Source organism: Rhineura floridana, chromosome 7 (genome assembly GCF_030035675.1).
Source record: "Rhineura floridana isolate rRhiFlo1 chromosome 7, rRhiFlo1.hap2, whole genome shotgun sequence".
Lineage (NCBI taxonomy): Eukaryota > Metazoa > Chordata > Lepidosauria > Squamata > Rhineuridae > Rhineura > Rhineura floridana.
In genome coordinates, this window is record NC_084486.1 from 127974160 (window position 1) to 127993437 (window position 19278).

Sequence of the window (19278 nt, forward strand, 5' to 3'; positions counted from 1 at the left end):
AAACTAAGCCTTACTTCCAGGTGCTTGGTACCAAGTACTTATACTTCCTTATCCCTATGAGAAATTCCTAAATGGGGGGTGGGCTGTTTTTTGTTTTTGCCTTCTTTGTATCTGCATCACACACTGATGACTCAGAATTGTCTTGCGATCAATTGAGGCTCCTGGGTCTCTTTTCTCCTCTCTCAGCAGATGCCCACTGTACTCACATAATTGCCTTTGAAATTATTATGAGACCCCCAAACAACTTTCCTTCTCTATAGCAATAATAACTATAAGCTATTTTTGCACACATGGGTATTAGAAGATATTGTTGAATGTTTTCTTTTAGTGTTTGTGTTGTAAGATTTGACCTTTTGGCAACTAGTTATTCTGCTTCTCTCTTCCCCATCCCTGAGACCCTTCTTACAGTCATAGTTATATTTTACCCAAATTGCCCTCTACAGTCTACTGGACAGGCCAAGCAGAGCTGTCCTTAATCACATTTTTATTCTTCTCACTTGCCCCGGTGCCAGCTTGTTCTTTTCCACAAGATTACCACATGCACTCTTATTTGCAATCATTCTCTCTTTAGCTCCTGCTTGCATAGCACTAAGGAGTTTGTATTTGCATAAAAGGGAAGCTCAGAACTGTTCTTAAACAATGGACTAATAAAATTATGAGGTATGAAAAGAGCTTTGGGGAACAAATGGGAACTGTGGCAATGACACTCACTTTGTCACAGTTGTAGCTTGCAAGAGCATGATGTCTTTTGCGCTGCTGTGCTGCAAACTGGGGTTGTGCTGAAACCCCATCCTCCAATTTCTCGAAAGCTTTCTTCTCCTGATTCTTTCCTAGAGCCCATTAGAATTTCTCAGAATTTTGTTGGCTGATGGGCTCAGCTTACCTTAACATTGCAAGTAGGGATAGGAAAATCTGTGGATTTCAGTTTGTTTGTCTATTTTCTTTAGTGTTGTTCTCCACATTTCCATATCAGTTTGCAATTTTTAAAAAACCAAATGTTCATGGAAATTCATCAATATTTTAGCGCCAATTGCTCCTAATATATACACTTATGTAAGCAATTTTGCCTAACACACTTTTTTTGCAAAGCAATATCCCCTAATATAATGCATTTGTAATGTTATCTTCACTAATATATGCATTTTTATGCAAACATTACTCTAATTATGCATTTTTGTACACATTAGCTTGCTGGCGAACTGCATTGCAAAATGTAGAGAAGTGTGAATTTGGAAGGATGGTTGTGTCCCAGTTCTCATATTGTTTTGGAAAGTGTGAATTAACTAAGTGTTACCGGCAACACTAGCCCCCTTGCCGGTGAATGCATAGGGTTGAGGGTTCTTGCTTTCTCCCTTTGTCTGTGTCTACATAGAGTCCTTGTATGTTGAATGTTAGGTCACCTATATTCAGTTACCTGGGAGTAAACTCTATTGAACTTAATGGAAACGATTTTCTGAGTAGATACGTAGACGACTGCATCGTTACTCTGACATTGTGTAATGAATCTTTTGTAATAATTGTGCATTTACAGATTAGGTGTATATGATAGAATACATTCTGAATGTAGCATTTATTTCTTGGGCTAGGTAGCAGAACTAAACTGGATTGATAGATCGCAACACCTATTGTTTTGAGCGTGCCATGCAGAGATTTGTGTCCGTTGATTTGCGTAGTTCATTTCACATCAAAGTATTCTGCAGAGGCAGTGTCCAATTCACAAAACAGCTTGAATGTCATTTAAATGTGTTTGATGCACCTTTTTACATGATAAACACATTGCGTGATCTATTGCTCATGAACAGGACAGTTAGGGTTTGATCTAATGTCAACATTTTAAACAATGAAATTTTTATGACTTGGTAAATTTGCATTCAAGCTACCTATACCAAATCTCAGTATTTAATAGGGGTTATTTCCATAGTGTGATAAGTATAAAGTGTGTTGCTTTTGCAGGGTGCTCAAATTGAGTAGATGTGTGACTTTGTATAAATCATGGTTGTTGTTTGGGAGGGGTGAAATGTAGTTAGTGAAGCAAGGAAAACAAGCTAAAATAGACAGATGTCAGGAAACAGGTGCGACAGAGACGGTTGTGGTTAGGTTCCACTCTGTCTGCCAACAACGAAGAAGAACATACCAAAGGGGGAGGGAGATATACCATATATGGGTAATAATAAATATGAGTATGGGGGAGCTAAAATATGAGTAGTGGGAGATGTAAACAGAGGCGGGACTTCCTGTAACATGAATAGGTGGCACGGATAGGCTGTAAACCCTGAAGTACTCAACCAATGAGGAAACAGGGGAGGGGACGAAGCATCGGGCTATAGGATAAAAGAACTGTACCAATGTCACTTGGGTGTGCCTACTTTGTGGACACCCGCTCTTGCAAGAACGTATAATAAAGCTTTAATACTGCTTCACAAGTGTCTCTGTTGCGGGTCTCTCTTCAGAACCGTTGTTTCTCACAATAGCAATTCAGTTTCTAGAAGAAATGAAGGAAAAAAGTCTGAAATATGAATTCTTGCCTCAGGGATACACTTTATATACCTACTTTTGTCACATTTACTGCAACTATTTAGCATGTAATCTACTGCCAGTATTGTGTTGTCTGAAAGTTAAAAATGACAAGTGCATTTTCATATAAATAAATCTAATTAACAGCTGGCTATTGAATACTACCAGCTGTATCTAAGACTGCCATTGCATGAGAGGAACAGACTTCTGCTCACGTGGCAGGATTTCTCCCCTTTCTCCTCCCCCTTGCAGTCCCCTGTATACTTTCAAACTGCTGTAGAGGGTTTGGGGGCCCTCCAGATTTGGGGGGTACATGGAGAACTGCAGGGGGTGGGTAGAAAAGGACAGGGAATACCTGTTGCATGCCTGGAAGTTCACTCACACAATGTTGGATACAACCCTATGTATAAAGCAATTTCTTTAACACAGTTCTGCACAGCATGTTACCCATAAACCTGTGTTGCCCCATCAATTGCTAGATTTCCTCTTCCCTTCTTTTTCCCTGCCCCTGGTAGGTGGTAAAAGCAAGAGATTTAATTGTACCCTAGCCTTCCTTGTTACATGGCTTGTTTTGGGTCTTCCTCAGATTGGGAGCAGGAAACACAAGTTATACAGGTTTGCCCCAAGACAGGAATGGGAAATCTTGTGGTTCTCCTCATGTTGCCAGACTCTAGCTCCCATCAGCCCCAGCCAGCACAGCTGAGGGTTAGGGATGATGGAAACTGTAGTCCAGCAACATCTGGAGGGCCACAGGTTCCCCACCTTTCCCCTAAGAGTATACAGTTCAGTGCTGATGTTTATAAACTGATTACGGGAGATGGTTCACATGGAACACCAAACTGTGGTTTGTCCAGGCAAACCAAGATCTGAACCCATGGTTTGAAGCTGGTTTGCAGTATGCAGTTTTGGCAAGCAGCGGATCAGTGTCATATCCCAACTGACATCTCTATGCCTTTGTGAGCCACTGCTTGGGATAGGATTGTCAAGGATGGTGGGGGAGAGGGAGGCTACACAAATCATTTTTTTGTACATCTGGAACACTAATGCATGGTTTAGAGTTTAAACTAGTTAATTTTGCTATGCCAGTTTCTCTATTTTGTATGATTGATTACTACATTCTGATTTTTATTCTGACTCTCTAGTGGAGACAGAGTCTGTTTTCATCTATGAAGCTTTAATCAAGTTGTAATGGAAATGTAAAGCCTTCATTGGCTAGAAACTTTCATTTACATTGCTAATACCTAATCTCTTCTGTATTACCGATGAACATATGCTCACATAAAATACTAGGAGAGGTGCTCAAAGGCAATCTGGGATGTCTGCTGTATGATTTGTTTTTCTCATTTTCCACATTTACTGTAATGTATTTTTCAGATAACTCTTTGGTAATCACTGGCTTTCTTTCTTTCTTTTCCCACAGTCCTTCACTAATCACTTCATCATTGTTATGACATGACATTCCTCCCTTGTTCAAAGGGCAATGCCATTCCTTCTCAGCTGGAGCCCTGAAGGAAGCCTCCAGGCATGGGGATGTAGACTCTGGAGCGCCTCTTGGCTCAATTTTAAATAGCTCTGCAGCACGGCTGGACTTCAGTCACATATTTCTTTCCATCTGGATGCTCCTGTGGCTCCATAACTGCACGTCTTGAATCTCAGGGAATTGACAAATGAATACGTCACAGTCAGAATAAACCCTGAAAGGGTGTGTGTGTTAATGAAGGGTACAAATGTTGTCCAGCTGATACCATATAGTAAGAGGTGGGAAACTTCAGGCCTGGTGTCATGAGCCATGCAGGAAGGGGCTGGAGTGGCGAGAATGAGAAGGAGGAGGAGGACTTTGAATGGGAGGATGGTTCCAGTGATGGGCCAACAGGTGTGCTGGACTCTGAAAGGTCTCATGCCATAGACCAGTGCGCTGCGGCACACTGGTGCGCCGCAAGAGGTGACTAGGTGTGCTGCAAATATTATGAAAGTATATTTTTAAAAATGAGAAGAAACCCGTTTGTAAAGAGATTTATTTTTATTCATAGTTTAAAATATATTAATATATTTTTAATTTTGTACATGAAGTGCGCCAGAAATTTTTTATATGTTTTACAGTGTGCCGTGAACCAAAAAAGTTTGAGAACCACTGCCATAGACAGTGACAGCCCCACCCCTATAGCTCACATCACCAGCGAGGAGGCTCAGCCCAGTCAGGCAGGTGCCTCTCCACCCAACTTTCATTCCCTTCCAGCGCCTGCTTCACCGCCACCATAGCGCAGCACCCTCCCTCTGATGGGGAGGATCTTGCTGAGGCAGAGCAGCCGCCCTCACCTCATACACAGAAGCTGTGTTGAGGTTGCGCTGGCAAATTCAATGCTCTACCACAGCCCCTCTGAGGACCACTTGTGTGCAAGTGTGTTCTCAATAGTGACACTCAGTTCATGCAAGTAGGGTTCCCGCTCATCCATACTTAAGCATGGTACAGGAGCATGACCAATTGCTGGGACAATGTCTTAGCCCAGCATAGTCATGTCTAGTTATTCGTAGCAAAGATGCTGAATTCTGTGTAAACTGTAAGCTGATTCATGAAGCGCTCTGATCTGAAACTTTCTATTAAATCTGCTAAAGAAAAGCACACCTCTGTGATTGTGTCGGACTTCAGTGGGCTTGGGAGGTGAAGGTTGCCCTGTAGGCCCCTCTGTCTGACTTTCAGAACTCTCACTTGCCCTGCTTGACACCCTGAGTGTTTTTGCCTGGCCTGAATGTATTCTTGTACTTTGATTATGACTCTTCCTTGTCTAGGTGGGGAATAGAGTGGGGTGCATGAATGTGTGTACAAACTAGCCTACTACAGAAAGGTAAATTTTACATTTGCTGCCCCATCCACTTTTGCCTCTGGCCCCACCCATCATTGGCATGTGGCTCTAGAAGGGAATGCCTCAAAGGGAATGTAGCCCTTGGGCTGAAAAAATGTCCCCCTGCCGCCATATAGTTAGATATTAGACAACTCATGTTAAACCTAAGAAAAGCACAACTAAAGCTCTCTTCGGGTGTTTACTTTATTCTCATGAGCAAGGAAGAGTGGGATACACTGGTAAGCTCAAACTCCTGGCGTATAACCTTTGCTATCTTTACAGCCTTCTATGAGTTAACAGCAGACTTCTGCCTTGGGGAGCCTCCACTTCTTGTTGAGGCTTCCTGTATGATTTTGAACGCTGCACAACCAGGGGGGTGGTAAAGACTGGCGACACAGATGTACAGGAAGGGATGCGTCTTGCCAGTGCCTTGTCCTCAGCTCTTTCATATAATTCCTATCACATGAAGTAAATGCCCCAAGGAAGGACTTAAATGACAGCCTGATCTTATGCATGTTTATTCAAAGTAATGAGTTTAATGAGACCTTGGCCACACATCCTACTGTATACATTTTTGTACACATTACTTGGCTGGAGAACTGCATTGCAAAATTTGGAGAAGTGCAAATTTCAAAGGATGACTGTGTTTCAGTTTGCATATTGTTTCAGAACATGAGAACTAGGTAGACTAGCCCTTAAATATGAACAGAATTGTATTTCTGCTCCATCTCTAATGGGAACAACAGACTCAGGACTCTGATTCCCGTCTACTGATTCACCATTTCCATTATAATACATCTATCTATAAATGTGTGTTTGTTATTTGACATTTACCCCTACTATCCCATGGTACTCTTGAGGAAGCAGAGGAAAACCCCACATAGAAAGAAAATCAATAGCAATCAATCTTTAAAAAAAAAAAAGAATGTAGAAATCGTAAGAGTTGATATCATAATGATTCTGCAGGGAAAACTGGAGAGCTGGTGTTACTCCTTTTCTCTGGTGATATCTGTTGGCATTCTTTTGTGGGACTCTGCAGTATGTAAGTCAGGGGTGGGAAACCTTTTTGGCTCCATGGATCAGATCCTAATGAGAATGGGCCAAATTTGACCAGTGGGCAGGGCTGCCCACATATCAATCACATGACAGGACTTCCAAGCACCTTGCAAGGTGCTGCTAAACAGGAGGCTCCCCCGCATCATTTTAGCAGGGGATCCCCTTCAGGTTTGCAGGGAATCCCTTGCTAAAATGATGGGGGAAATGTACCTTTTAGCAGAAGATTCTTAGGAAAATCCCTTTCTAATTCATGGAGGGGTATGCATCACTATCCCCTGCTTAGAGGGAGGGTTTCTTCCTTCATTTTGTCAGGGGATCCCCTGCAGAGAACTTCCTGTTAAAACAATGGAAAAAATCTTCTTCCTTTTTGCCAGTAGCAGATAGAGGAGTGGTGCCGGAGGGGCTGCATTGTTCTTCTGGCGTCCCAGAACTGTGCATCACAGCTGGCTACTGAGAGGGGAAAGGGCAAGGCAGCAGGCAGCTCAGCGTGGTGCAGCTGCAGCAGCAGAGCCAATCCAACCACTTTGTCCTTCCCCCTTCAGTAACCAGCAGTGACATGTGGTGTTGGGAAGCCAGGAGAGTAACACAGCCCCACTTGCACCATCATTGCAGCCACAACAGCTTTTAGCAGGAGATTCTCATTAATGCTTCTTCCTGATTCAGGGAGGGGTTTACATGGAATCCCCTTCTACACTGGAGGAATTCTTTTAGCAAGGGTTTACATGCAGGTTGTATGTAATGGGGCAAGATCTGTTTTAGCAGGGGATTGCAATACAAACCACTTCCTGAATCAGGAAGAACATTGCATGGAATCCTCCTGATTTAACCCCCAACTCATCGGCTGGTGAGTGGGCATTAATTCCTGCTGAGTGTGACTGTGTTCCCCTGATCCCAGCAGAGAACAGGGGTGCATAGCCAATGCACAATTTAACCCAGCCCTTGTGCCCATCAAATGATATCATAAGTGATGTCAGCTGATGGGCAGCTGGGCATGTTAAGGGGAAAATGGCCTTACAGGCCAACTTGGATCCCCTGGCAGGCCAATGCTGGCTTGTGGGCTGGAGCTTCCCCATCCCTCCTATAAGTGAGAATAACTTACAAAAATGCATTATATCAGAAAAATTGCTTTGAAAAAATGTGTATATTAGGTGAAGTTGCATTGAAAAATGTGTATATTAAGATAAATATGCACTAAAATGCTGATGAATTTTCTTTTGTTTTTGTCATTGATGATCTCATAACATATGTGGATATGGATTTGGAAAAATACATTTTGTTTCACATTATGAATGGATCTTAAAGATTTATATATATATATAAACTGTTAACTTGTTGGTATATGACACCAGTCAGGCTAAATAAAATATACTCAGAGAACACAGGCCATTGTTGGAAATGTGGAATGCTTAGAGCAAACATATTCCATATTATATGGTCATACACAAAGGCCCAGATATTTTGGAACCTAGCATTGTCAGAAATAAGAAAAATATTCTGGGTTTTGATTTCCCAAGAGACCCTATGGAAATATTGCTTGGATATCTTGAAGGTATCATACCAAATAATATGTCAGAACTGGAAGAATACCATCAATCCCTCTGTAGACTCTTGTCTAGCCAAGATCTGGGATATGGCATGCATGGTTTAATTAACAAATTTAGTCAAAGTAATAGAGGGTAGAATACTTTTAAAGAGAAATGGAGCTTGTTTATTTCATACTGGAAATAATTTCTTATTGGGAGAAATTTAAGAGCCGAAGGGGAAGAGAATAAAAAGAAATGAGTTGGAGGAAGATTATTGTTGAATTATTATTTTTCCTTTGGAATGCAGTATTTACTTCTAGTTGATGATTATTTGGTGACATCATTACAACTGATGATATGATTATATATTATTATATATTAAATTGTATTTATGTATTGATATAATTATGATGTAAGGATTCCGTAGATATTAAAATTGTATTTATGACTGATATTTAACAATTGGATAGAACTATTGTAATTGTATTGTACTGTACTAAAATATCTTTAATAAACATTAATTTTTTTAAAAAAACAAATAAAATGCTGATGAATTTTCATGGGTTGTTTTTAAAAAAATGCAAACTGATATGGAAATGTAAGGAAGTGAGAAACTGAAATTGATAGTTTCCCCCATTACTAGTAACAATTGTTTTTTTAAGACATGCAAAAATTATTTTGAAGGTCTAATGAATTTGTAGGTCAAGAGAACCATGATTAAACTGGATTGGCTCTCTTTCTTTGGCAGCTGTGGAATCAAGCTGCTTTCGGCTGACATTGCGTATAAGAGAAAATTCTCACACAACTGAAGTCAATGACAAAAACTGCTTTTGAAGGCTTGTTTCTCCTCCTTCCTTCCTTCTCCTTCAGAGAAAACTGACTAAGCAAGGGAGGGGTTGGCTGCAGTTTTATGGAAAGCTTTGTTGGAAATGCTCTAGGGCCTTGTGATATTGATGACAACTCAAATGGAGTTTGCAGTGGTTATATGAAAAGTTTGCTTTAACTGCAAATACTCCAAGTACCGGGGGTATTGATTGCTGCATGATTGGTTTGTTGTTGTAGCTTAAGAGAGTGGTTACTGCCAGTGTCTCAAGACCCTCTGGTATTCAACTGCCACTCAAGTGGAATTTGTTGCTGGAACTTTATGAAGTTTCTTACAGAGCACACTCCCTTCAATGATATTGCACTCATCCATTAAGTTCTCTCTTCTACCGCAGGAGCCTGAATGGCAAAGCAGCCATTAATACCATCTAATAGGTGACACGCCTTCCGTTGTTAACTGGCAATCCTTTCTTTTATTTGCTTGTTTTCAGACTTGTTCTCTGACTTGATCCCTGTATTGACTTCAACAGAGGTCAAGTTTTCCACGGTTCAATGACACATATTCTTAACTTTAAAAAAAAAATGACTTGCAGACTAATTTTCAATGCATCTATGTTGGGCAGGGTTAGGCAATCTTTTTACCTCTGTAGCCCATGTGTATCTTTGGATCAGCAGCGCTCAGGGGCATACCAGTAGGCCTATCAGGAGCAGATTGTGAGCACAGCCTCTCTGCACCCTCATCTCTCTCTCTCTCTCTCTCTGTACCCTTATCCATTTCTCTCTCCCTCCCTTCCCCAAAATTATTCATTCAGCTTTCTCACACACTCATTTTTTTGACACATAGGCACATTCAGAGACATTATCTCATACACAGAGACACTGTCTCTTGCTCTCTCATAGACACATACACATGATCCTGGATTTCAAAAGGGGTGTCCACACGCACATTCAATGAGTGTTCAATATGTGTACCTGTGTGCACAAAGAGTTGAGTACACATTGTGTAAGTGTATACACAAATACTTGCACTGTACAAACCAACAAGTGTACACTCTTTGACACAAACAACTGTACATATGCTTACCCACTTGTATAGGTGTTCAGTATAACATGTGAACAGACCTGGGGTAGAGAAAGACAGGCCACCCCCCCAATCCCAGTAAGGATGAAGAAATCACTTTGAAAGCAGAGGTTGTGCTGGAATGGAGAATGGCATACTTCAATAGGGAGACAGCATACTTCTCCCAGACCACTAAACAGTTGTTTGGTCGGCTGAGAGGAATGTGATCTACATGAGCAGAAGATGTGGCTCCTGCTGGGAGGAAGGGCGGGATATTAATAAATAAATAAATAAAAGTGTGCATTGGGGTGGGGTGGGAGAGATGATTCTTCACACAAATGTTCCTCCCTATCTCAGCTGCAAAGTATTCAGCAGCACGTCAGCTTGTATGGGATGCCTGTGAGGACCACAAGTGGCCCACAGGCCATGGGTTTCCCCATGTGTCTTTCTAGATTATTGGTTATTAGCATAAGAAATGTGCAGTTCTTACCTGTTTGTTATATAGGCTCCAGATATCTTCTCCCATCTGGTTGTGATATTTCTGTTGTGGTATCATCACATTCCCACAGCATTCAAAGGCATTTTATTTTGTACCTTGGGGAATGTAATGCTTTGCCAAGGGTATTATCTACAGGGACTGGCAGTGGCTGTGCAGGATTTCGAACAGGAGCCTTTGGCAGGCCAGTGCCTGGGTGATCTTGCTTTTGTGCCTTCCCTAACAAAACAAATCCTACACTGAGGAAGCCAGCTTAACTTAAACCAGCTGAAGTTATACCTGCTTAAACTATGCCCTTGGGAGGGGAGAATGCTGGCTCAGGGGACAACCTTTTTCCCGGCTTAATTTACGCTGGGTCTGGAAGTCACATGAGCGAGTTGAATGAATGTTGGATATGGTATAAGCCCCTCTCCCCTCAGTCCCACCCCTGCCATACCCCCAGGATGCCCCTTTTTGAGGATTTATGCTGTCTTAATTTATGCCAGCCTTGGCTGAGCCAGTTGTGCTGGGAGGGGAGAGGTTTTGCTGACTGAGCCGGACTGAAGAACTGAAGCTATATTCTAATTCCCTTCAGCCCAGTGGAAATACCTGCAGGATTGCACCCTTAGGGTGTTTTCTTTTCTTTTCTTTTGATTTCTTTCCCACCCTTTACCATAAGGTTCCAGGTCAGGTTACACCAATAAAATATGCAACTGTAAAACAAATAAAACAGTTGCAATGAAAAACCGACAAACGTGTAAAAACCATCAGAACAGTTCATTATATAAAACAATTAACAATTCCATTTATAGCAACAATGCAAACATTTCAGAACAATCCCACCTATAAAACGCAGTTTAAAAACAATAGTTGTAATACAGAGGCAGACAGGGGTAAAGTTCACACAACAGCACTGTAGCATAAACGGACTGTGTAGAAATTAATAATAATGTGGATATAGGCTCTACATGTCACATTCCCATTTCCTCCTCTTGTAAAAGTATACATGATACTGATAAACCTCAGCTAGAAGCACTGATGGCATTCATATCAAATGTTCAATAACCCCCAGTCTGATTGTGCACATCCACAAATTACAGCACATTTATCTCCAGTTTTGGCATGTTAGTGGCCAAAAGAAGGTGAAATATGGTTATCATACCCCATGCTTCAGATTGTAATTTGTGCTTTGAGATATCTGCCCTTATTATTTATTTATTTATATTTATTTATTAAATTTATATACCGCCCAACTAGCAATAGCTCTCTGGGCGGTGAACATAGAAATACAATAACATAGGAAATACAATAAATGACACAATATAATACAAAATAATACAGTCTAAAATCAATACAATAACATTTTTAAAATTGAATCAATTTAAATTAAAATGCTTCAGAGAATAGGAAGGTTTTAACCTGGCGCCGAAAAGAAAGCAGAGTCGGCACCAGGCGCACTTCCTCGGGGAGACTGTTCCATAGTTCGGGGGCCACCACTGAGAAGGCCCTAGATCTTGTCACCACCCTCCGGGCCTCCCTATGAGTTGGAACCCGGAGGAGGGCCTTCGTAGTAGAACGTAGTGTACGGGCCGGTTCATATCAGAAGAGGCGTTCCACAAGGTATCGTGGTTCCGCATGCTTCTCATGTGTCTCATATTGCTCTGGGAAAAAAAGAAGAAGACACACACAGCTTAAGGATCGTTTGGGTCTCAGTTCCATTTTTTGTATATATTCCTCTTCAGGGCACTACTCTTCATGCTTGTAGGGTTTAGTGTTATATTTATGCACCTAGTGATCCAGCCCTAACTCCCCATTTGCTGATTGATTGTCTTCTTGTTTGGGGATGGATGCCTTCTCGCTCTCTCTAATCAGAAATGCAGATATAAATGAATTGTAGCCCATGGGGCTACCTCAACATCATATGCAATAGTCCTCATTTGTTTGCGGCAGCTGTGAATACATTAAGAATGCACACATCATCTCTCTTTCAAAGCGCAGGGAGTTAAAAAGGAATCTGGCCCAGTTTTGTGTGCCAATGTCTCATTACCAATCAAGTAGTACTTACTTAGTAGTCTAGTTTCTGTAGGAAATGAATGCCATCCATGGTCCCATGGAATTATACAGCCAATTATACACTGTATACTATAGCCAGTATGGATTTTTTGCATTCCGCAATGTTAAAATGTCCCGCATGCCATTCTGCTGCTTCCTATAAGCTCATTTCAAAACAAAACCTTACCTGCAATCAGCTCAAATAACAGAACAAGACATGTGCTGTGCTAACCTTGTTTTAGAGGGAGGAAGCAACAATATTAAGACAGATGATATAGTTCAGATAATCATTTTAAATATGTTTGATTTACTTTGCAATTTTAGTGAATTTTTGTTGCTTCTGTTTCTGTGAATATGTGAAGTACAGCAACACTTTGCACACTTTACACTAAAAAAACCTCCAAAAACAATTGTGGAATAATGACATTGACTGTTCCGCAGAATAGTCTCCAGTGGACATGAGGAGTGTCTCAGTTTGCACAAGATAAAACAATGGGAGGTAAAATATATTCTAGAAAATTTCTAGGTGTGCTCTATGTGTTTAATTGACCATTCCCACCCTTCCTTAAGTGGGGGAGTTTAAGCATAGCAAACTGAACACATGCATCTTGGGCAGGCCAAGTTTGTTTTTTCCAACAGCTAGATTCATTGCTTAAGTAGCAACATGTTGTAATCAGTCTGATTTTACATCAAACTGCAGTTTCAGAGTCAACTGCTAATGCACCCAAAATAGAAATAGAACATAACCTTCAGTTTGAAACATAAAAGGCTGTTTTCGCCATCATATGACATTGACCAATAAAAAGGCTTTGAAATTAATAGAAATAAATTTGACACAGATATCTGCTATGAATAATGAGAGAAATGTAATTTTCTAGGTTAGATGCTCTGTAGAAACACAGAGCATCTAACACAGCAAGTAACACAGGAAAGAAGCAAAGCAAGAAAAATACCAACCAACATACAAAAAAATATAATTCTCCATCTTTGGCGACGTGGCCCTGATCACAGGCGTTGCTACCACTCACCATATGTTCAGAGGCACATGTTACCACATTCTTCCAAGCTACACAGGAAATGGATTGAACTCTGAAAGACCAACCCAAATTGTGTTTGCATATTTACAAATGTGTAAGTGTATACCCTGGGGCATGTATGTGACTGCTATAACCATTATGCAAGGCTGCCTTACTGCTTTTATATGTGTAAGTGCCTTTAGGAGGGTAAGATTTAATAGTTAAGCTCATAATGCTGTCTTCTGTAGCTTTGGACACCTGCCAGAGACCTAGCATTAGAGATTAGGTCACAGAACAGTCAATGTCCCTCAGCTGGGTCTTTATCTATGAGAGGCTAGTGGGCTGAGAGATGGTCTTTTGATGCAGCCTCAAGGACACCTCTTTGAAGCTCATCTAGCTAGCCCCTAACGAGCTGCACATGCTGAGAAACGGTAGCACATGTGATAGGAGGCTGGAAGGGAAAGGAGCATTTGATGCATCTCCAAGGACAGTAGCGTTGGCACTGGTCCAGTTAGCTCTAATGAGCTGCATGTGCCAAGGATGGGCTGCACGTGCTGATTATAGTAGGGCACGTGCCATGGAAAGAGTAGCATAGAGAGGTCAAGATGTGCTTTGGCACCAGACCAGTGTCCTCTCACATAGATAGGATGATCCATCAAGTGCCTTGACACCCCAGATCAAGGGACGGGGATACTTCAAAGAAAATAAGATAGTAGCAGCTCTGATGCCTAGGTTGATATAGTATAATTAATCACGTATCCTGTCAAGATGTGCTGATTTGATGTAAGATTGCATTCTGTCATCCTCTGTGCCTTGCCAAGATTTTCTCTATAAAAGGTGCCTGTGCCGTGAGCTCAGGGTGCAGACCTTAACGCCTCTCTGCGAGAGACCTTGGGTCTGTTCCACTGGATAGGCAAGCCTGTTGTAGCCCAGTTCAGCATACAGACTGCAGGTGCCCATGTGGGGACCCTGCAGCCTGTTCCATTTATTGGGTATGCCTGTGTGCTCGCTAAATTACTCAACAAACTTCTCCTTGTGAGTAAACCTTTGAATCTGCCTCCTTGATTCCATGGTACCGATCCTTAAAGTTTGAAGCAGCCCACAGCTGGGGCTAAGACAGTAAGGAAATACCTGCAACAAAATGGCATGCTCCTGTTCAGCCAGGCAGGCAGGCAGCCAACCTTGTCCTTTTCTAGGATACTCCATTTCATTCTCCTCCCTCCTGGTTTTCTGTCTCCCCCCCATTAATCAGTCAGCATTAACCATCCTCTGAGTGTACATAGTCCTCACTGGGCTATTTTATTCTTTTTTCAGAGTGATGGTGGAGGATCTCTGCATAGGCTTTTCTTTCTAAAGATTTCCCCCCCCCCGCTAATCATGGGCCTAAGCCTTGTAATGCTTCGTGCTTCGTGACTGGTGTCATGTTGGCTACATAAGGATCCATACTCTAAAATTGTGTGTTCTATTACTATATATAGGATTTCAAAACCAGTTTCCAGAGTTCCACCACTCTCAACTGTGGCCTTCTGGAATCAAATCTAGAATCAAAGTTTACAGATGAAGGTGTCGGGAGTTTGCAGACAGCAAAAATCAAACCCCAGGTTGTCTTTGGCTAAAGACTTTTTCAGCCTACATGGTTCCACGACACTGTCAGTGTTACAGCCCCGCTGACAGCACATTCCTTTCCACCATCCCTAATCTGCTTTGGGGACCAGCAGTGAGGGTGGGTTGTGTCAGAACAGAAATGACAATAGCCATAGGAGGAAGACTGCTTGGACACAAGGAGTCTGTATATTAAGCACATCACTTCTTTGCTCTGGAGTAGATTTAAACTATACCCCAAGCAGTAGCCAGGGTTGGTTAGAAAACAGGGATCTGCTTTACATCAGATCAGACCATTAGTCCATGTAGCTCACTGTTGTCTACCCTGACTGGCAGTGGCTCTCTAGGGTTTCAGACAGCCCTACCAGGAAATGCCAGGGATCAAACCTTAGACCTTCTGCATGCCAAATGGATGCTCTACCACTGAGCTACAGCACTTCCCAGATTAGGCTTGGAACTCAGTTCAGTGGGTCTTGAATAACTGCCTGTCTATGTCAGGGGTTGGCACTAATCATATCCAGTGGACAAGCAGGATGGATACAAACCTAGGAGTAGTGGGCAAGGCACTTTTTTCAGTCTAAAATCCTTGGGCAAGGGTTGGGGAACCTTAGGCCCAGGGGCCAAATGAGGCCCTCCAGGCCCCTCTATCTGGCCTTTGGGTCTCTGCCCAGGCCACACCCCCTCCTGAGCCACACCCCTCATCAGGTCTGTTTTATACCCTCTTTGAGTGTTTTTGTCTGGCTAAAAATGTGTCCTTGAACTCTCATGACGCTTCTTCTTTGCCTGGATGGAGAATAAAGAGGGATGTGTGAGTGTGAAGAAATTAGCCTACTGTAGAAAGGCAACATTTCACATTTCATGCTCTGCTCACTTTTGCCTTTGTCCCCGCCTATGACAGTCATATGGCCCCCAGAAAGTTGCCCAGAAGGGAATGTGGCCCTTTAGCTGAAAAAGGTTCCCTGCCTGTCCTAAGGATAACACCCCCAATATGTGTGTGTCTCTGGTGCAGAGTGGAACTTTACCAAACCAGGGATTGCCCAATTCGCATCAATGTCCAAAAGGGCTCTGAAAATTGTGTATGTGTGTATCTGATGTGAGAGCCAGTGTGGTGTAGTGGTTAAGGTACTGGACTACAATCTAGGAGACCAGGGTTCAAATCCTCACACAGCCATGAAGCTTACTGGGTGGCCTGGGTGACTGAGAGTCACTCCCTCTCAGCCTCAGAGGGAGGCAATGGTAAACCCCCTCTGAATACTGCTTACCATGAAAACCCTATTCATAGGGTTGCCATAAGTTAGGGACTTGAAGGCAGTCCATTTCCTTTCCTGTCTCTGATGTTGAGGTGAATGTAGCACCTCCTCATGTAGCACCTCCTCAAGCACTGGACACTTTGAAGCTAGATTGATTCTGGTGGGAGAGTCAAGCACATATAAATCTATCCCATTAGCATAAGTGGAACTTCAAAGTTCTTCATTATATCTCTACTGTGTTTTACCATGTGGATCAGCTGAGTGTGAGCTTAAAAGAGTATGAAATAAAATACTAGTTTTAAGCCCTGGATGTTCTAATCTGCTTTTAATTGAATAATTGAATTGAATACCTGATGGAACGCCTCTCCCGATATGAACCCACCCATACACTACGTTCAAGATCAAAGGCCCTCCTCCGGGTGCCTACTCCAAGGGAAGCTCGGAAGGTGGCAACAAAGGAAAGGGCCTTCTCAGTGGTGGCCCCCAAATTATGGAATGATCTCTCGAGGTGCGCCTGGCACTGTTATCTTTTCGGCGCCAGGTCAAGACTTTCCTCTTCTCCCAGGCATTTTAGCATGTGTTGTAAATTGTTTTAAATTTTTTAATTGTGTGTTAAATTGTTTTTAAAATATGTGTTTTAAATTGTATATTTGTTTTAATGTTTTTGGTTGCTGTAAACCGCCCAGAGAGCTTCGGCTATGAGGCAATATACAAGTGCAATAAATAAATAAATAAATAAAATAATGAACTGGTCTATATTTTGCAAGCAGTAGTTTTAACTGCTATTTCTCATTTAAGGTATTAGTAATGAAATGTTTATATGCTACAATCCAAACCCAATATCTGCTGGGATGAACGAGTTAGGATCTAGTGGATCTCCAGTTCAGCCAGATGAACTCTGGCTCAGCCACAGCTACACTGGCATCAGTCCCCAACCCTGGTTCAGCCAGACATACACCAGTGTAAATCCCTAATCCCAGCTCAGCCAAAGTTAACTCAAATGAGGCCAGTGTAAGTCCCCAAAAGGGACATACTGGAGGGTGGAGGCAGGACTGGTCAGAAGATACTTAACACTGGATCCTAACTTTGCTCAGCTCAATCACATGACCTGGCAACCCAGTGGAAGTTACACCGGCAAAAAGGGTAGTGTAAATCAAACTCTATGTTGACTTACTGAGAGGAAGGCCGGAATATATATATATATATATATATATATATATATATATATATATATCTTGTTTTCCTTTTGCCAGGCTTGGGTGATCTCAGCCAGCAGTAGCCTTGCCCCCCAATGGGGTTTGGATCTGGCATAAATTATGCTGGCTTCCCATAGTTGGGATTGTTCTCTGAAGTTTTATGAAGATGAATGATGTAGATTATTAAATTAATTGTTCTGCTTGTATTAATATAACTAGAACTCTATTTTCCTGTTTGATATCTTTTACTATATCAGGAGATCTGGAGGCCTGGGCCTTTTTTTGGGCCTAGGGGATTATCTAAGTAACTGTTTTGGGCACCACAAAATACCTATTTCACAGGGGGGAAAAAACCTGGCGATGTGCAACCCCCTCCCCAACAGGCAAAATACCTCCCAACAAGTAAAACAAAGGCCAAAAAAGCCGGCAATCCCCCAAACAGAAAAACAACAACAACAACGAAAGGAGCAACAAAGGAGTTGTCTGAGGGTATTGTTCTGCTCATAAGCAACCCACTGGGTCCTATCTAGGTCCTATAAAGAACAAGGTGAGTTGCAGTAGAATTTGCTCTGGCAAACCTGTGTTAAAAATCTGTAATAACGAAAATAAGAAATGATTATTTATTCATCTTAGCTTGACTCACACTCTGTTAGGTGAAAAGCTATATATTACTTTGATTTAGTCCCACTGACTTCCAATAAAGCTCTTTGACTTAACTGGATTTGTGAAATCAAGCAGGATGAATCATGACTTGTCCTCCTCAAAAGCATGATGTCTGAACACACCAGCTCTCCCCAACATTGGTGACATCTTTGTGAGTGACAAGCACACTAAATCAGCATGGCAGTTGTTTGCAACCCTACAAGGCTGGGAAGATGTTGTTCGCCATGCTGATCATTCCTAATCCACGTAACAGGATCCAGCACGGGTAACACAACAATTATGCTATAAAACTGAGCTCCTCCAAATCCCCATGATAACAGGAACAATTTTGTTTTAAAGTACTTATTGCTTCACTTCCTGGCTGATGTCAGAGTTCCTGGGGTAGCTGACACTTGGAAATGTATTTTGTCTTGTTGGGCCCTCTGTGGATAGCAATATTAGTGCCTTTATTTTTAACCCAGCCTTCTCTGTTCCCTCTCTTTCAGTTTCTTATTGTTCATGAGATATACAATTCCTGATCTTATTACTCTTCTATAGAGAGATCCCTCTCGGGTGGCTTCCCATGAAGAAAAAGATTGATTTTGTGTGTGTGCGTGCTCGTGTGCTTAAAGAAAAAGAAAGAAAAGATGATGCTACCTTTTTACTTGCAGATTCTCTATATCTGTAGGATCTTCTCAGCCACAGAGACCTGGATATCATATCTTGGTCAAATTGAAATAGAACTGTCACAGCTTGATACTTTATTTATCTTTCTTTTTCCCTGTTCTGTTTTTATGAGATGCCTTCCCTCAAGCAAGTCAAGTAAAGAAGAAAAAAAGTTTTCAGAAAACATGCCAGGCACATCACTGGAGCTTAGAAAGTGTTAGACCAAACGCCTTGTCAGGTGGGGCCCAAGAATCTCTTGATGAAGGAAAGAGCTCTAAGGGGCAAACTAGATGAGACAATTGAGGCACATGTTCAGATTTTTTTGTTGCTGTTTTAAAAAGCAGATGCCAGCATGAAGAGCCAGCCCAAGATATTTGGCTGCCTGAGATGAAGGATTACTCCCCCATTTCACAAACAGCCTGATTAGGGTGGCAGTTGATTCTGATCTTGACTAGTGATGGGACAATTTTTTTCCTGAAGGTCTTGGGCTAGCTGAGGGGACACAGGGCAGGCTGTCCTGCAACATCTCATGAACACTTCCCAACACCCAGTATTTGCCATGAG